The following is a 19,120-nucleotide window of genomic DNA, read 5'->3' as shown; positions in this document are numbered from 1 at the left end:
AGTAACTAAAGGACAACTCATTGAAGAACAGCGGAAAGACCCGACGCTGAAACATTCTTTTGCTAAAGTAAATAAATCGTTTAACTCGTCAAAGGGTCACAGCTACGAATTCGTCGAAGAAAAAGGATTATTGTATCGCTTTTACCACCGGGCCACTGGCAGAACCTTTAAGCAGGTGGTCATACCAAAAGCATTTAGACATGGCGTATTAGAAGTGGCACATGAAAACAGCAAGGCAGGATATAAATGTATCAGGAGAACAACCAACCGTGTCCTACAAAAATTTTATTGGCCAGGTGTACACAGAGACGTAAAATGCTTCGTGAAGTCGTGCGACAAGTGCCGAATGACAACCCCTAAAGGGAAAGTACAAGCCGCTCCACTTCCGGGTGCGTGCAAAAATACGACAAGTTTGTTCAGTCCTGAAGTTTTAGAAGCGCCGACACAAGGCCCGCCGAAGTCGAAAAAGCGCCGGTGACCAGACCAGCAAAACCAAGCCCATAGAGGAGCACGCAAAACACGTCAACAGCAGAGTTTTGCGTTGGAGTCTCCTGTTGCAGGAGTATTCTTTTACTGTTCAATATATAAAATGTTGTGACAATTTCGGAGCTAACTACTCGAGCCGCGCGTAATGACATGTTTATATACCAAAATGCGATTGGGCAATCGAGTGATTGGGACCTCAATTAAGTGCTTAGTAATTAGTTGTAAAGGAACAGACTTGTGCCTTCGTTCTTTAACTGGGCGCTACACCCTGTGGACAATGTGTTGTGTGCTCATATGAACAATCGGACAAACAAACACGACAATTTTCCTTTTTCTTCTTTTGCATCCCGCATCCTTGTGTTAGAATAGTTGTGAGCAATTTGCTCGAGAAGGGGGGGTATTTTGATAATATATGGTACGCCTGAGTCGAAAGTATAAACATATGAAGGCAGTGCGCCGTGCGGTGGCGAAGAGTACACCGACTCTTTGAAAATACCCGCGAGAGAAGCCATCATCATCATCGACGCCGATTTGGGAGCGTCGACAGTGGCGCCTCAAAAAGCGTGGCGCGAGCGAGTGTGGCCCGTGGCGTGAGCAGTGCGCTAGGTTTGGTGTTCGAGGGCAAAGAGCTTCCTCGTTGGGCGTCCGGCCCATAGGAGCTATCGCCGCCCCGCGCCACTACGCCACACCCGAGTCAACGTTGTCGCCCGCTGAGAGCTGAGAAGTTACCTCGCCCCACCCTCCCGCTGGGCAACTCGTCCAGGAGGGCTGGTGGTCCTGAACCGGGGTGATAGAGCGTTCGGGTGAGCGGCCACAGGGCTACCCCGCCAGCTGTGGACGCGACCCGGTGACTGCGGCCGTATGCTCCCGAGCGCAAACTCCGCCGGAGGGAAACCGGGCACGCGGAGGCTCCCGTATATCGACTGTTGCGCAGGGCCACCTGAGCCCCGCGAGGCGGTCCGACCCGGCTGTCCGACCCGGCTGTCCAACCCGGCTGTCCAACCCGGCCGTCCGACCCGGCTGTCCGACCCAGCCGTCCGACACTGTTGTCCGACCCCGCTGGCGACATCGGTTCCACGAGGTCTCCGACAAGGCGACACGCGCTTCCGCCTGAACTGTAGGCCAATTATAATTCACTGATACATAGATATAGCTGCATGTCTTCTATGAGGTATTTTGGGGAACTTTCACGTGTGTGTGCCGTTTTCTGTGTTATGTGCGTCAATACAAGTTTGATGTGTGTTTGTGCTTCCGCGTGCTGCTTCTCCCTTTTCCTGGAGTGATCCGGCGCCCGATAACATCACAGACACAACATCCACTCAATAGAGTAGGAGGCAGCGCTATGCTGGTGCATGCTTGACATTCATGTCAGGACGTCAGCTACGACAAATTTCGTCCTAGCAGTTTGTGTTTTTGAAACTTCCTTGTCCACATGATACACAGTACGGATTTCTTGCTGTTCGACGAAATCAAAACACCAGTGACTACGGTCGTGTTCTGCTCTGTCCTTCTACAACCCCAGCCCAGAGCACCATGACAACTTCCACACTAGTTCCGACACCGACAGGTGAGCCTTCGAATTCGCCTACCTTGTCCTGCGCACTCACTCTGCGCTGCATTGTTCGCCCATAGCAAGGGCAACCTCCCAGGCACTAAATTGCTGGTCCATCATACACCCATGCGTGACTACAAACCGAGATGTGTGCCACTGTGAAGGTACGCGGAACGGGAGAGTACAGAGATTCTCGAACACGTGCCTGAAATCCTGGACGGGGACATTAGTCGGCCCTCACGGAGCCCATGGGCAGAACCTGTAGTGCGTGTTCAGAAAAAGAATGGCTCATTGTCATTTTGCGCAGATTACAGGCAGCTCCACAAGTCTAAGACACCCGGCGCACAGCACTATCTCAAATTTATGACGCTATTGATAAGTTTAGTCATTCCAGGTTCTTTTTATGGCTTGATTTACGCGCAGGGTATTGGCGTATCATTGTCCATGAAGAAGATAACTGCAAGACAGCCTTTCGGACTCCTGCAGGCGTGTACTAATTTAGCCGCATGCCATTTGGGTGCCGCACTGTTCCTGTTACCTATAAGCGCACCATGAATTGCGTGCTAGGAGCTCTGAAGAACCAAGCTTGTGTCGCATATTTGCATGAAATCCTCGTCGTTCGCGCAACGGAGGTAGAACATCTTCGCACTTAGAATGAAACAGCACACAAGCTCTATGAGGCTATTTCTCGGTTGAATCGTGACAAGATTTTATACCTCGAACATACTACTCACCAAACGGCATGCAGCCGCTGTCGACGGGCATGACTATAAAGGTAGAGTATGCTACACCAACATGCCTGAGACAAGTTCAGTCGTTGGTGGGTATGGCTTGGTATTACGCCGATTTATTCTCCACGTCGCATGGACGACCACTCCTCTATCCGATTTACTGCAGAAGGAAGTCTATTTTTAGGAAAAGAAATTGTTTACGCTCTTGAAAAGAGCAGTTAACCCATTGTCCTGTACTAAGTCACTTCATTGAGGACTAGGCCGTTGAAGTGCACACTGATGGAAGCCAGATAGACCTCGGGTCAGTGCTTATGCAAAGTGACCTTTATGGCTTCGAAGGTGTTGTCGGACACGCGTGCCAGAATCTTTCAGAAACCGAGCGCAAATATTACTCTCATGAGCAGGATTGGGCTGAAAAGGCTTCGAAGGTCTTGCCGCACACGCGTGCCAGAATCTTTCAGAAACCGAGAGCAAGTATTACTCTCATGAGCAGGAATGAGCTGAAAAGACGGGAGGCTAACGTGTACGGAGCATAAATATTTCGAGTATACTGGACTTAAAATACGAGAGAACGATGCCGGTGGCGGAGACAAATGCTTCACAGCGATTGGCGCTTACATGTTTCGGGTTCGCATTCGCACGGCCGTACACCACCACTGTTGTATTTCAGTTGCCTCGCAATCGATCAGAAAGGGAGAAGACGTTCCAATACCCGCTGTCAATTCGCAGGCGCCACTTTTCTTTGTCGAGTAAAAGCCACTACAGTGAAAATATTTCACACGTGCAAGACGTAAGCACACGGCGCCTCGTGATGCATATGGCATGCTTTCGCAGCCAAGGGGAAATTTCCACATACCCTAGTTACCACTGCACTGAAAGCCTACACAGTGGTTCTCAGGCAACCTCACAAGAAATGAAATCATGTAAATTTCACAGAGAACGAGCTTAAAAACCTCAAAATGGTTGCGCTATAAGCCATGGCAACACATTCAAGTAGTGCCACGCTAGCTCGCACATACCAGATGAAGGAAAGGCTTCCCGCACGCCGTTTCCTGCTCACCCGATGAAAAGGCTCAATAAGCTTCCCAACTTGCGCTTGGCGGTGCTACAAACGCTGCTGAGCAGCGCCGCCAGTGCTGCCGCGGCTGTCGATTTCTCAGTAAATCTACTGATACTTAAAATCTTCTGCTGATTCACTGATATGGCGTTTAAAACTACTAAATTTTTGCCTGTTCTAAGGAAACGAAAGCAAAAGCTGCTACTTTTCCAGTACTGAATTTAGTTTAATGCGCTGCCACCTCGGCAACCAAAAAAGGCTCGCTGGATCAGAGAAGCACATTCTTGCCTTTCAAGATTCTCTAACCTAGCGCAACCTGGCGCAACGGATTCATAAATGTCATGAATCAATGGAAGTGAGCACATACCAAGTCCCACAAGTATGAAATCACAGCCAATGACTCTTCTACTTCTGGTGCTTTGACGACTTATGGGCTAATAGGGAATAGGAACCCGCACTTACTAGTTCCTAATAGTGTAGTAAAGTTTTCAGTTGCTGCTTGTTTATGGCGCATGCCACATGTGACAGAGAACGTCACTCATTGCGTCGCATAAATTCACGCGTTAATCAGGCAACTTCGGCGCGCACACTTCTTTAGAGCTCACTGGAGCTCATCGAGACTGAAGCATTCCGGTACAGTCATCATAATCAAACTGTCATGACTAAGCTACAAGGCTTAGTAACCACGCTACCGTGGATAATAGAAAACATTAGATCAAGCGTCAAACTTGCGCAGTCCAACATACTTGATTTTGCCGGTAACGATTATCCATGCCTCCCTGGGTTATTTTTCATATGATTTACCAGGGAAACTGTTAATATTGACAGGCGGCTTTTGCTCCCGGAGTTTTTGTCACTGTTGTGGCAATACACCACAAAACAGTACCAGGATCCTTGACTACCCGACCTTTGTACCATTTTTAAACATCGACGACGCGAGCAGCCATTTCGCAGAGATCACGGTAAGGTTGGTAATATCAAAGAACGATTTATCTTTATCGATGTCCACTTTTTATTTAATCGACTTAATCGATTATACATGTTTTATTGATGGCTTTCTAGGGCTTGAATGGAGTGTCGCGAAAATATTCAGATTTTACTAGTTTTACGGCTGTGGAAGAGCGACTGCCGACTGCTTCTGCTAGTGTCCCCAGTGATGCCGAGCAGAGAGCTTCCCTTCTCTTCCTCCCACACCGCATATGCCATCAGGCCGCCGAAAGCCGGAGACTGAAATGTTCTCGCTATTCAAGGCATATAATGGAAACCTGCTCGTTGATCGTCTTGTCATTCTGAGTGCACTGTCGCGCAGAATTTGCTCAGGTTTGGAGCTTGTAATTGAAGTAGCAATGGAGTTTATGTCGATTCCAGCAAATGTATAGCTTCTGAGCGTCTATTCTCGCACTCTCGTTTTACAGCGGCTATAGGCAATCCAAAGCCCCTCCTCACCCAGACCTAGACAGGAGACAAGCACGGGACTGGCACCACCTGCAAACAAATACTTTCCCACATTTATACAGGCTGCACAAAATGTACCCAGACAAATACTGCAACAAATGCCTGTAGTGCGAAGCAACACGGACATTGGAACACATAACATTCCAGTGCGCGTTACGTCCGGCGGCTGCCACCTCGCCGCTGCTAGAGAACACTCCCCATAGCTGGATGTGGGAGGCGCGACTCGCGGAAGTGGAATTGGAAAGCCAACTGGCGACCCTTTACCAGGCCCTGCGACCTGCTGTAACCAGTGGGGCCCTGGAGGAGGGGCTCCACCCACCATAACCTGACAACCTCTACTACAATAAACGTTCACTCTCTCTCTCTCTCGCATTCTGGTTGTGGGGCCACTAAAAACAACTGTCGCTTTCGCCGAAGCATCCTAGCTAACTGTGATTCATTCGCTCTGTAGAAAACAACATAGAGCTCAATACCACCGACCCGTATTCTTCTTTTCCTCTGCGCATATTGCAATTTCTTGCATATATTAGTTGGACTTAACCTTTAATATTTGTCATTTTGCTGCGAAGCAGTTTATGGCTAGCCGGACATGAAATTTTGATGTGCGCGGGCACAACGTCAGCGGTCTCGGTTTGTCGTCGCTCCAAGCCCGTGCGTGCCTAGTTTCTTTCCGTTACTGCCTTGGGACCGTGGGCGGTGCTGTCGAAATGTCACGCATTCCGCCGGCTCCTCGGGGCTGCAGCGCTGCAGTCGCGGGCGCGGCTAGTTTCCTTCCGCTCTCCAAGGTAGTGGTACATGTACACGGTGGAGCACAATAATAAAACCTGCAGCTGCCGAGTAGCGCATTTCACTGAGCGTGAGCCATACGTCGTGCTCTGGCCTAGAGTGTGTCTAGCTTTGTGCCCGAGCCGATCAGCGTCATCATCATCAGCCTGGTTACGCCCACTGCAGGGCAAAGGCCTCTCTCATATTTCTCCAACAGCGCCGGTCATGTACTAATTGTGGCCATGCCGTCCCTGGAAACTTCTTAATCTCAGCCGCCCACCTAACTTTCTGCCGCCCCCTGCTACGCTTCCCTTCCCTTGGAATCCAGTCCGTAACCCTTAATGACCATCGGTTATCTTCCCTCCTCATTACATGTCCTGCCCATGCCCATTTCTTTTTCTTGATTTCAACTAAGATGTCATTAACTCGCGTTTGCTCCCTCACCCAATCTGCTCTTTTCTTATCCCTTAACGTTATACCTATCATTCTTCTTTCCATAGCTCGTTGCGTCGTCCTCAATTTGAGTAGAACCCTTTTCGTAAGCCTCCATGTTTCTGCCCCGTAGGTGAGTACTGGTAAGACACAGCTATTACACACTTTTCTCTTGAGGGATAATGGCAACCTGCTGTTCATGATCTGAGAATGCCTGCCAAACGCAGCCCAGCCCATTCTTATTCTTCTGATTATTTCCGTCTCATTATCCGGATCCGCAGTCACTACCTGCCCTAAGTAGATGTATTCCCTTACGACTTCCAGTGCCTCGCTGCCTATTGTAAATTGCTGTTCTCTTCCGAGACTGTTAAATATTACTCTAGTTTTCTGCAGATTAATTTTTAGACCCACTCTTCTGCTTTGCCTCTCCAGGTCAATGAGCATGCACTGCAGTTGGTCCCCTGAGTTACTAAGCAAGGCAATATCATCAGCGAATCGCAAGTCACTAAGGTATTCTCCATTAACTTTTATCCCCATTTCTTCCCAATCCAGGTCTCTGAATACCTCCTGTAAACATGCTGTGAATAGCATTGGAGAGATCGTATCTCCCTGCCTGACGCCTTTCTTTATTGGGATTTTGTTGCTTTCTTTATGGAGGACTATGGTGGCTGTGGAGCCGCTACAGATATCTTTCAGTATTTTTACATACGGCTCGTCTACACCCTGATTCCGTAATGCTGAGGTTTCGACAGAATCAAATGCTTTCTCGTAATCAATGAAAGCTATATATAAGGGTTGGTTATATTGGCCGATCAGCGTGTACCATAGCAACCACAAGACCACCGTCACCGCTATCACGATAAAAAAAAAACAATGACCTACCGATCAAGAAAATAAATGTGCGTTCGTACCTTTATTCACGATGAAGCAGCCGTCTGGGCCACAAATGAGGTTGGATCTTTGTTTAAAATTCTGTGTCACCTCTGTATCGCGTGCGAACAGCTTCGTTGCTCGTCCGCCTTAACAATTGTTCGCGTTTTTTTTTCTAGTTCTTGTTTACGTGTGCTGCGGAGAGATTCAGTAGCGTCATGTATCCTGTTTAATGCTGCTCTATGTGGCATATTATAACATACACTTTTTTAGCTTTTCAAAGATCACTATTGCAACTCTATTTAGTCTTTAACAAATGAAAGATTATTTTTTGCAACTTTGTACATTTGTATTTCTAAATTGGTTCCTCCTCTCAAACAGTCCAATAGGGCCGTACAAAAGACGATAACTATTTCAACTATTTTACCATGCCCAGCAAATATTTCGATTAATCAATTATTCGATGGAGAGCCCTGCATCGAAAGCGATTCTACGATGAAAGGCTAAAAATGATGAATGATGAATAGTTAATCGAATAAAAAGCCGCATTTTCTCCCGAAAGCCAAAGAATCGATTGCGAAAGAAAATTAGTAGACAACTGTACGAAGTAAGAATAGTACTATTATGGGCCGTATAAATTTGTATACATAGGCGCCCTAAATAAATTAAAAACCATGCTGTCACGAGTGCACAATCAAACTTGAACACACCTGAATCGATGACCGCGCAAACTCGCTGTCAAACCGCTGACGTGAAGAAATGCCGCAACAGCCTTAGCGAGCTAGCGCAGTGATTTTTGTGACATCTGTGTCACAAATATCACAAATGTCGCCGTGTCAGCGAAGTGACAAAGAACGCACCAAGCTACGAGCCGCCGAGGAACCTCAACTCTTCCCCTTACGCAGATCGCCTCAAGGTACGGTAGCGCGACCGCAGGCAAGCGCCACACGCGCACTTTAGGCCGGTATAGAATGCCGACCCCCTCTCCTCCAACTGGCGCCTTGCAACGTGGCTTGCCACGCGGACGACGCCACTGCGCGCTTGCTATCTGCTTTCGTCTCTTTCGCGTGGGCGAGAGTGAGCTACGATCCCCCGCTTCCATCGCACGCCTTCACTCGCATATACAGCGTATGGCGCGTTGCGACGGTGTTATCGCCCTTGGACTTTATACAGAACCTCACGGCGATGGCAACACGGACGCCAATGCCGACTGCGGAAATGCGCTTTTAGTGTCAATGCATTTGCGCAGTAAAGATTAATCGACCACACATAGATCCCGGGGGTCGCGAGTGCCTCATGGTGCCGGCGACTTGGTGACACCGCTGTCCGCTAGAGGATGGAGCGGCCCCGGTGTGTCTCGAAAAAGTTGAGGTTGAGAGGCCTATAGTGAGAGAATGCTAAAGGCATTGCCATAGGCAGTCATCCTGAGATGGGTGCCGTCAAATTATTTTTCATGTCATTGCAGGTTATCAGCTTGTGCGCATTGGACAATTTATAATGTTTACGGAGAAGTAGGTTACGACTTCTCTATGACTAAATTACCAATATCAGTCACGTGAATTTGCAATTTAATTAAAATAATTACAAAGTAACCGTAGCTTTTACGCGGACTAGCTATACCGGAATCTGGCGGCTTCAATGACATTGCCGCGAACCGAGGGGTTGCTACGGAAAGCTACAAGAGGATCAACGTTGCAGGCGCTTAGAATGCACTAGCGCTTGTAGCGCTTGCGCCTCGAGCACGCGCCGCCCAGCTTTATTTTCGTCAACTTTCGCAGTGCCGAGCGAGAACGCCAACATTTAGCGTCTGCACGTAGCGTCGTCGGTGGCCGCTGCAGGGGTCCCCGTTCAGTGGAAAGGTGAAATTTACTTGTCGACAAAGTAGAGACTATGCCATCTTGGTTGACTGGAGAGTACATGGATACACCTACGACATCCGCGGGGAGCTCCGTGGGAGGATTTTCGAGGTATACCGGTTTGAGGCAGTCTAATGAGACTACCTCTTCGCGAACATTCACTAAGATAATGACGCACTTCCACGTCTTATGCAGGACACGGTACGGCCCATCGTAGGAGAGTGTAAGAGGTGCATTTACAGCGACTCGTCGCGAAAAGGTTGGGTCGTAGATGGAAGGCTCGGATACACAAAGATGATGTGGTCCAAAGATCGAGGTGGGACCCGGCGCATTCACTGAATACATTGAAGGCACTGAAAATACTTCAGCCGCTGGGACCCGGGGTCCAAAGGAGCGAACAAGTCTCCAGAAAGCCACAGGGGTGCACCATAGACGAGTTCGGCCTGAGAACAGCTGAGGTCGCGATGAAAGCGCGTAGGCGGAGAAGCACGATAGAAAGGTGGTCGACCCAGGGCTCCCGATCCAAGCGTCCAGCAAGAGCAGCCTAGATCTGGCGGTAGAGCCACCCAACCACGCTGTTGGCATAGGGATGATGTGCAGTGGTGCGCCAGTGTTTAGCGCCATGTGGGTGGTCGAGGAAAGTGAAGAGAGTACAGTCAAATAGCTGTCCGCGATCAATGGTCACGATGCTGAGGCAGCCAAAGCGGGAAACCCATGCTGAAACGAAGGCTTCGGTGACCGTTTCCACAGAGATGCCCGGAATGGGCACGGCTTCGTGCCAACGGGTGAAGCGGCGAATTAGTGCTAGAATGTACCGACAGTCGTGAGAGGGAAAAAGTTGTCCAAGTAAATGAAAATAGACCAGGTCAGAACGACAGTGAAGTGGCAAGAAAAACTGCGGGAATCTTCATGTGGCGGGTCACTTTGGCGGTTCGGCACGTGAGGCACGAACGTGTCCACTGGCAAACATCAATGTTTGGCAAGACCTAGCGCTGCTTAACGAGGTACTGTGTGGCTCGGATGCTGGGATGGTAGATGTCGTGAAGTAAGTGGAACACTGCACGAAGCAAGCCAGGCGGTATGAAGGGGCGAGTTGCAGCCGCTGACATGTCACGCCAGAGTGAGGCAGGCACAAACGGGTGAGGAACAAGTTGTAGATGAAGGTAACGGGGGTAGTCATGCAGCGCTTGCAGCTCAGACTTTTCCGCCAGCGCCTGAGCTAGACGTTCCCAGTCCGCACATGATGCAGAATAGCCGAGGGAGGTGTTGTGGGAGAGTACATAAACTGCCTCACTTCCGGTGCCTTTGATATGCTGGATATCTGTAGTGAACATCGATATATATTCCAATTGACGAAACTCATGTGCGACGCAGTTAGAAGTGTTTCTACGGAAGAAATTACCCCAGGGGGTTATCATCCTTAAAAACATAAAATGGCTGACCCTCCAAGAAGAGCCGAAAGTTGTGGATGAAGGAGTAGATGGCAAGCAGCTTGCAGCCAGAAGCGCTGCAGCGAGTTTTGGCCGGTTCGACCTTCTGAGAGAAGAAGCGCAGTGGACGCCACTCGGAGTAGACTTGCTGTTGCACAAGAGCGCCGCCGTCCACACTAGCAGCATCTGCCATGATGCGAATAGGCACGTTAGTTCTGGGTGGATGAGAAGTGTCGAATTGGCGACGGCTTGTTTAGCAGCCCTGAAAGCAGCTTGAACTTTGGTAGACTAGGAAAGCGTTGATAAGGAGCCCTTGGTAGTGCGAAGGTCACTCAGTGGGTGTAGAATCTCAGCGCAGTGCGGACTAAAGCGTCAGGAGAAATTCGCTAGGCTCAGGAAGTCCCGCAGGTGGCATAGGGTGGTAGGGGCTCAGAAGTCTTGCACCCCCTGGATGTTGAAGGGCAACGGACGGATTCCCAGCGCCGAGATTCGGTGATCCAGGAACTTGAGAACGGAAGACTTAAAGACGCATTTCTGGGGGCTCACAACGAGTCCATACTGTTGAAGGTGTTTTAAGAGTTCCTGGAGGTGACGGTCATGATCTTGTGCATTGGCACTGGCGATGAGGATGTCATAGATATAGGCAAATACGACTGTGGAGGCGGCGCGTTACCTTGGCAATGAATTTTCGGAAGGTTTGAGCTGCGTTGCGTAGCCCAGAGTGCGCACGTACATACTAAAACATGCCGAAGGGTGTAGTAATGCACGTCTTCGGGATATCAGCAGGCTCACAGGGCATTTGGTGGTAGGCCTTCAATTCTTCAACTTTACTAAAGATTTCGCATCCTTCCAAGCGGCCTGCAAAATGTTGAATGTTTGGACGGGGATACCTATCGTGGATCGTATGAGCGTTGAGCGACCAGTAGTCGCTGCACAAACACCAGTCACCCGGTTCTTTCTTGAACACCAGATAGAGTGGAGAGGCCCAACTACTGGATGAAGGGCGAATAATACCTAGCTGGAGCATGTGCTCAAATTGCCGTTTAGCAATATGCAGACACTCACGCAAGACGCGGCGCGGACGAGCTAAGACGGCTGGACCACGCGTAACAATGTGGTGGGTTACGCTGTTCTTGGGTGGCTGATTTAAATTGCAAGGTCTCTTCACCTCAGAAATGTCTTCGATGATTCTACCATATGAGCATGGTGGCATCGGCGTGCAGACGCTGGCAGGAGGGACAGCCGACCGAACTCACGGGTTGAAAAGCCACGTGTTGGTGTCGATCAGGCGACGGCTGCACACGCTGTCATCGAGGTCTAATTGCATTAAGTAGTCAGAGCCGAAGATAGGCTGTTTGACGTCGGCTAAGCTGAAGACCCACCGGAACGTGCGACGAAGGCCAAAGTTGAGAGTGACGGTGCGTAGACAATACGTGGAGGTGGAGGTAGAAATCGCCGCGTGAGGCGTATGGCCAGGTGACTTAGAAGAGCGGTCGCGCTGGTAGCAAGGCAATATGCTTGCCTCGGCACCTTTATCTACAAGAAAGCCCAGGCGGAAATGGAGCCCATGACGATGAAACGGCCGGGTTGTAAGGGAAGGCCACATGTCGCCGTCATTGTTCTTGCCGTGCATTTCCCGCATTTCCCATTGGGCGCTGCAACATAAGTGTATTCGGAATGCCCGTAGACGGCAGTGCCATGTAGCAATCAAGGAGAGAAACGTTTCCAGGTCCTTCCTTTAGGATGAGTTTAAGAAGAAGACAGTGCTAACTGGACAGAGAATATAAAAAGGCACTCATCCATATGGGATATGTCTGAACGTACCGTATTTTTTTATTTTCTTTTATTCATCGCACACTGGTTTTAGCATTTTCGGCAGGCATATTAAGCAAATAAAATTTTTATGGTACACTTATTAGGCTTTTAAGTGTTACCGAACGATCAACGCGTTCCAGTTTGCGCTGTATATGAAACGCTGCATAAATACGGGAGAAAAACATTCGGTATTTTTTAGTAACTTTGCAAGAAGTCAAAGCAATATGCGGTAAATACGCGTCAATATGTCTTTCAATACACTCCGTTATATTTATTATTATTATTCGCATCGTACGTGCATTGTAACACGTTTGTCTGGAATGGAAATTTGTAGAAATAAAGTATGTCAGATATTGATGGTTCAGAATCTGAAGATTACTGCAAACATCGGCGAATTATTTTCATTACCTGCGTATGTAATCTTCATAAAATCAAACATATTTCACTGCTTCAGTGGTGGTGGCAACGGACGGAACGGCTCTACAGTGATCGCTATCCTCTGCTTTTGCGGTTACTGCGTTGGAATACTTCACTGTCTTCAAAATCACCGCTTGCCTGCTGCAGCTTCCCAATAGCGGCCGCTACCACGTGTCAGCTACAGCTCTACGTCATGAGCCACGTCACCACCATGCTGACTTAAAGACGACGGCAAGCCTTCGACGAGCCCATTTGCTCAGTGGTGGTGGCAACGGACGGAACGGCTCTACAGTGATCGCTATCCTCTGCTTTTGCAGTTACTGCGTTGGAATACTTCACTGTGTTCAAAATCACCGCTTGCCTGCTGCAGCTTCCCGATAGCGGCCGCTACGACGTGTCAGCTACAGCTCTACGTCATGAGCCACGTCACCGCTGTGCTGACTTAAAGACGACGGGAAGCCTTCGACGAGCCCATCTCAGTGGTGGCGGCAACGGACGGAACGGCTGTACAGTGATCGCTATCCTCTGCTTTTGCAGGTTGGTTTAATTTCTGACTACTTTAATGTACCATATTGCTTCTGCCCCCCCCCCCCCACTGCTGCGTATACTTCCTTTACATTTTGGCGCTGAAGTGCTTTGTAGCTTCTGTTCTGTCAACCGAAATGTCGGAGTTGTGTTTGGTCTGTAATGAGCTGCTCCCAGATAATTGTGTGAATCCAACGTGTTCTGAATGTAACTACAGTTACCATTTGGGAACATGCTCGGGCATAAGCAAAACTGCCTTGAAAGCTAAAGATGATACGACAAAAAGAGCATGGAAATGCCAAACATGTCTTGTCTTAGCTGCCCGTGGCACTCAATGCGCAAGTGGTAACTTGCGGGATGAAAAAGCACTGGAGAAGGTGCTCATTGAAATTAATCGAAAATTGACTCAGTTACCTGCAATTCAGAGTAGGGTGGATGCTCTTTGTTCAATTAAGGAAACGGTCGACAAAATGGAACACTCCATTGAGCATCTGTCTGAGCAGTATGACATGGTACTTGCAGAATAAAAAAAAACTATCTGCAGAAACCCTAAGCCTTGGGAAAAGAATCGATATGGTGGAATCCTCTCACAACAATCAGGAAGTGTCTGAATTAAAGAAACAGGTCGCCGCCCTCGAACAGCACAGTAGAAGACAGAATCTAGAAATTCAGGGACTGCCAGATATTGAAAACGAGAATCTGCTCGTTAGGGTGAATGAACTGGCAAATAAACTTCACCTTCCTCAGTTGACCCGTACCGACTTTGAGGCCTTACAAAGACTGCCTGCCAAGCCTGGCAAAGCCTCGGTAATATTAGTTCGTTTCACATCACGTGTCATGCGCGATGAATGGATGACAAAGAAAAACGACCTTACAGCTGCTCAATTGGCGATACATTTCAAAGACAATTTGACACCGCAGAATAAGAAACTTCTATGGATGATGAAGGCAAAGGCGCGGGAAATGCACTACGAGTTCGCATGGCAAAAGGATGGAAAGCTCTTCATGCGTAGGGCATCTGGCCAGCGGGCAGTGCGCATCAATTGCGAAGCTGATCTTGATAAGATTCGTTGAGCGGCCACAAGATTGCACCGCTTATAATTTTCCTTGTTATGATTTCTGCTTTCGATGACTGACTTCACTAAAGTTATGTACCACGATGTTTCTTCTTTGAAATCCCTAGTACATACCCTGCCCAGAAAAAGCGATAACATGTCATGTTTTCCACGCAAATATAAGAAGCTTGAGGAACATGCAGCTTGAAACAGAGGCATTTTTTGAATCCCTTGATTACAATTTTAACTTCATAGCATTTACGGAAACTTGGTTTCAGAATGTTCAAGATGTTGTACACTTTTCCGGCTATAGGTCTGAAGGTGTTTATAGATCAGGTCGTAGAGGTGGAGGAACTTCATTGTATATTAAAGATGACGTTGCCAATGATGTCTTGTCGCAGTTTTCTGGTATTGCTGCGCATTATGAATCAATCATTGTTAAGAGTGCTGGAACAGTCATTGCTTCAATTTATCGCCCGCCTTCTGGTGAAGCTACAGCATTCTTTGAATATATTACGTCTGTTTTTGAATATGTGTCCTCTGCAATGCTTCCCATTGTCCTGGTTGGCGATTTTAACATTGACTTACTAACAGACACTTCACAGTCTGGACAATTTTTAGGCATAATTGAGTCATTCTCTTGTATAAATGTTACACGCTCGCCGACAAGAATAACAGGATTAAGTCAAACTCTGATTGATCGGCGTGTAATTAGTCATGATGAAAGTGATGTTATACCTGGCATTTTTTCAGTCAATTTGAGTGATCACTAACCTGTATTCTGTATCTTTCCTGTTCCAAAAAACAAAATGTATCCCGCTCGCATTCCCCCAGTACCTTATCGTAGTTTTAATCAAATGAGTCTCTCTGCTTTTCACTCGATGATCGAGTGTGTTGACTGGTCGGATGTTTATGAGGAAGAAAACGCAAGCATTTCGTACGACATCTTTCTGCAAAAAGCTAAAGGTTACTATGAAGAAGCTTTTCCATTGCGTTATGCGAAAAAAGCACATACAAAATGTCGAAAACCATGGGTAACAAAAGAGTTACTTCAAAGAACAAAAGCCCGTGATATTATGTACCGTCAATTTATTAATCTAAAAGATATCTCTGTTCTAAGTGAGTATAAGAAAATTCGAAACAAGTTAAACTCTGATCTCAAGAAAGCTCGATGTGAATATTACAAGAATATGTTTATTGCTGTTTCTCATGACCCCCCAAAAATTTGGAACACATTACGATTGCTTATTGGTCAACAACAGAACAGCATCCCTGGTACACTAACTACTGATGGTGTCGTATACAGTAAAGAGACTTTGTCAGATAAATTCAATTCCCACTTTTTATCTTCAGGCGCATTTTCATCTTCCAGCACTCAGCTAGATGCACAGAAATATATATCCTCTTGCATTACGAATTCTATATTTATGTCTCCTTGCATTGAATTAGAGATCAACTCTTTTCTTAAGAAGCTAAATAAAAATACTGCTGCCGGTAATGACGACATTAAAGCTACTCCAATTATTTTCGCTGGTAACCTTTGATCAGCACCTTTGCAGCATATTTGCAACAGAGCATTATCAACAGGCATTTTTCCAGTTAATATGAAAATAGCTAGGGTTGCGGTCTTGCACAAAGGTGCTCCTTTCAATAGTCTTAACAATTATCGACCGATTTCGGTGTTACCCTTATTCTCAAAGGTTTTAGAGCACATAATAAAAACAAGACTAACCAAGTTTCTTGATGAACATGAATTGCTTATCAAGGAACAATTCGGCTTTCGCGAGAAAAAATCTACTGAAACAGCTTTACTTAGTATCAAAGAAAAATTAGCTAAGAATATTGATAGCAAGGTGTTCACCCTAGGAATTTTTTTAGACTTCCGAAAAGCATTTCACTCGGCCAAGCATAATATACTGTTTGAAAAATTACCACATTACGGCATTCGAGGGGTAGCTCTACAATTAGTGCGCAGTTACTTAACAGACAGGCTGCGGTATACGTTTCTTCACGGGTATAAATCTCAGCTACAGCCTTTGAAGTTCGGTGTACCATAAGGTTCTATACTCGGTCCACTATTTTTTACTATCTACATAAATGATATCGTGCCGGTACCACAATCTTCCTCTATAGTTCTGTATGCGGATGATACCAGCTTGTTTTTCTCTGGTAGCTGTTTAAGAGATTTAGAAATCGCGGCAAACGAGTGGTTGATATCGCTTTCATACTGGCTTGAGTGTAACCAGCTAGAATTAAACGTTAGTAAAACTAAATATATTTTATTCAAAGGCAGAAATAAACGCGAAGATTACACCATTTCTGTTAGATTTAAAAATAATGACATCGAGCGTTTCCCGTTGTTTAAATTCTTAGGTGTACTTTTTCATGAAAATCTCAGTTGGACACCGCAAATCAACAAAGTACATGCCAGTATGTCTAGATCAATTTCTGTCTTATATAAACTTAGGTCTCTGGTACTAAACTGGCTAAAGCTCCACTTATATTATTCACTAGTTCATTCTCATCTCAATTACTGTCTCTTAATATGGGGTACGACTTCAGGAACGAACCTTGAAAGGTTAAAAATTATACAAAAGAGAGCCGTTCGCTGCATAGAAAATCTGGAACCCACTGAACACACTGCGCCATATTTTAGCAAGCTTAAATTGCTTACTGTTAAGCAACTTTTTAATCTGAAGCTCGCCTTGTATATTCGCAAGGAAATTAGAAATGAATTGAATAGTTATATGGCTCAGTGCTACCCTACTAATGTTCCCTATGATCTCCGACACGAGCGATTTAGAATACCGTTATTCAGAACCATTTACGGTAATCAAACATTGCTCTACCTTATACCTAACCTTCTCCGCAACACTAGTTATATCCATGAACTTATTGAAAAATGTACTTCTATCCACAGTTTAAAGAAAAATGTTACAATGTACTTACTGTCTGGTGCTCTGTCCTAAATAAGTTCTTGAGTTAAAAAAAAACCTTTTTATTGTTCTATAACCTCTGTGTTCTGCTGCGTTTTCTAACAGTTATACATTGCTAGGAATTAGTATGTTACGTTTTGTATAACGCTTGCACAAACTTTGTACTTTTTAATATGTTGCCATTTATGTACGCATTTGTGCTTGTTATGGGCTATTGCTGTTGCATTATTGTGCGATTCCGTTACTCAATTTAAGATGCCTAATCGCGATGTTACTTCTGTTCATGAAAATCTTTTTGTGGCGCTTTAATGTACAAGCCATTGTTTTTCTTTTTTTATTCTCACTGCTTCTGAGCAAATGTATGGGTGGAGGGACCTTAGTCAGGCAGAGCTCATCTGCCTTTTAGTCCTTTCAACCCAGGCAATGTATGTCTGAATAAACAAACTGAAACTGAAAAGCGCCACCAATAGCTGAGAAAGGTTAATGGTATTACGTGTCACTCACAAGAGCTGACAGCATATTTTGCTTTTTTTACGACTGTCAAAGAATTAGGTAGGCCATGTACGGGGATGGTTCGGTCCCTCCCCTTAAATTTCTGCCGTGGTCAAGTATGCAAGTGGAGAAAGGTAGATTATGCCACAGAAATTGTATTAGCATGAATTTCAGGGAATTAGCACAAGATATCAGGGAATCTCAAACTTCGATAAGTTTGCGAGTCAAGGTGACGATGTCACCCCGAAGCAAACGCCACTGACATATTGGAGCAACTTCCGCTTTCCATGGCATCTATGCGAACTGTCGAATAATAATCGGTCTCCGGAAGCTTTCCTTCTGCGCCGGGAATCTTACAGCAGGTCAGTGATTTTTCGTTTACTTGCAGCATTTTCATTCCCGCGTAGGCGAATACATTTTGATCTGCACTGTAATTAATACGAAAAGCATGCGCAGGTTATGTGATCGGCTCTAGAGACAAGATTGGCGTGATTGGAACCAATGTCCATGGTCAGGGCAGGTTCCAAACCGCCATTTACTGCGCGCGCACAGATGCCTAACCCAGCCCGAAGTTGTTGCACATACAGTTAACGACGACGACAAGCCTGCGGCCAAGTCAGCTTTGTAATATGCCACTGTAAAGAGTACTATGTAACTGGTAAAATCAAGTATTAGGCAGCCATATCATCCCCTTCCGCAGGTAATATTGAGCAAAATAAAATTACAGTGCCGACAGTATGCATGAACAAAAGGTATACCCACACTTCGTTCTAACCTTTGGACAAAGCCTTCTGTCATCTATCTACTCCCTGTTCATTTTAATGGCCAAAATAGAGCTGGTCTGAGCTGTGCCTTGTTATGTTCGACCAGCGGGGGCTGGCTAACTTCGGGGAAGCGACCGTCGGAAAGGCGCCACCATGTCTATTGCGGCGACTCGCTTTGAAAACAACAATGCACCGAGTCAACAGCATGTTGGCACCACCATGTCTGCTGCGGCGACTCACTTTTAAAGGACGACAATACGTCATTTGCTAACCGTGCTGCACCGGGATGTCTACGATCAGTCGGCGGACCATGTATTGTTAGTGGATTCGCCATTACCTTCACGGCTTGTTTGAAGCGGTGGAAAGTTTTGTGGCGCCGTCTCACGGGCCTTAGAAGTCGGCAGTTAATAGACAGATGCGGCGGCAACTGTCTGAGGGTTCAACACTGGGATGAAGAGGCGCCTGCTCAGGACAAAACCCGT

The sequence above is a fragment of the Dermacentor variabilis genome, chromosome 3 (genome assembly GCF_050947875.1).
Source record: "Dermacentor variabilis isolate Ectoservices chromosome 3, ASM5094787v1, whole genome shotgun sequence".
NCBI classification, from domain to species: Eukaryota; Metazoa; Arthropoda; class Arachnida; order Ixodida; family Ixodidae; genus Dermacentor; species Dermacentor variabilis.
The sequence above is the reverse complement of the archived record's forward strand: the minus strand, read 5'-3'. Positions refer to the sequence as shown.